This window comes from Galeopterus variegatus, unplaced genomic scaffold (genome assembly GCF_000696425.1).
Source record: "Galeopterus variegatus unplaced genomic scaffold, G_variegatus-3.0.2 Scaffold2064, whole genome shotgun sequence".
Taxonomy (NCBI): domain Eukaryota; kingdom Metazoa; phylum Chordata; class Mammalia; order Dermoptera; family Cynocephalidae; genus Galeopterus; species Galeopterus variegatus.
This window is the reverse complement of record NW_007728175.1, coordinates 34,106-35,389: the sequence shown is the minus strand read 5'-3', so window position 1 is coordinate 35,389 and position 1,284 is coordinate 34,106.

Sequence of the window (1,284 nt, the reverse complement as noted above, 5' to 3'; positions counted from 1 at the left end):
AAAAAAGTTAAATGCCTGGCAAGAGTGTCAGCCCTTCTCCTGGCTAACCCCTGGTCACCTGCAGAATTCATCTTGGAAAGGCCCCAGTGAACCCCCTTTGACTGACAGGGTGTGAGGGGCCTCCTTGGTGCCCCCACTGCCCCTGGCACCCATTTATCCCTGCTCACCCTGAGGTCCCTGAGAGCAGGGGTCCTGAGTCATGGCACAGAGGACCTTCCCAAAACACACTGAATGAATCTCAACAAAAAGGGTGTATCTGGGGTACAGCTCAAGCCCACCTCTTTGCCTGGGGTTCAAAGAACTTGTCAAGACTGGTTGTGGGGGCCGGCCCGTGGCTCACTCGGGAGAGTGCGGTGCTGATAACACCAAGGCCCCGGGTTCGGATCCCACATAGGGATGGCCGGTTCGCTCACTGGCTGAGATGGTGCTGACAACACCAAGTCAAGGGTTAAGATCCCCTTACCGGTCATCTTTTTAAAAAAAAAAAAAAAAAAGACTGGTTGTGGAAGGTGTACCTGGCAGAACAGGAGCCAGCCGTGAACAACCAGAAGTCATCACTGCAGGGAGCTTCCCAGGGGGTCTTGGAGGAAGTTTTTATGGTTTAGGACAGAGTTGAGGACTTAATTAATCCCCAAGACATAACCCTGCCAAAAAGGCCCCTCAACAGAGAAAGTTCCCTTTCACACGTTTCATGTCGCTGTTGTACTCAATGTGCATGGGTCAGAATGCTGGGCATACTGGAGGGAGGACAGATATTCAAGACGTCAGGAGGAAATGGCCAGAAACTAACTTTTTCCTTCGGTTTTCTTTTTGTTTTTATAAAAAAAAAAGATGACCGATAAGAGGATCTTAACCCTTGACTTGGTGTTGTCAGCACCACGCTCAGCCAGCGAGCTAACCGGCCATCCCTATGTGGGATCTGAACCCGGGGTCTTGGTGCATCCCTATATGGGATCTGAACCCGGGGTCTTGGTGTTATCAGCACCACACTCTCCCGAGTGAGCCACGGGCCGGCCCTTTTCTTCGGTTTTCTGCTGCGGTGAGGTTATAGTTCTATGTGTGGATGATGCCATTCAGGTACCAAGATGCCAACCCTTCAGAATGGGGGGCTGGGACACCTTGTCTCAGCATTGACACAGTGCTAGGGCCAAGTCCTGGCTCTTTCCCTCTTTTTACATCACAAGACATGGGGAGAGAGGAGGTGTGTGACTTGGGGGGACAGAGCTGACTCAGCTTTGGGCCTGGGTTCCGGGATGCAGGAGGGAGCAGGGGCGCGGGCCTCCT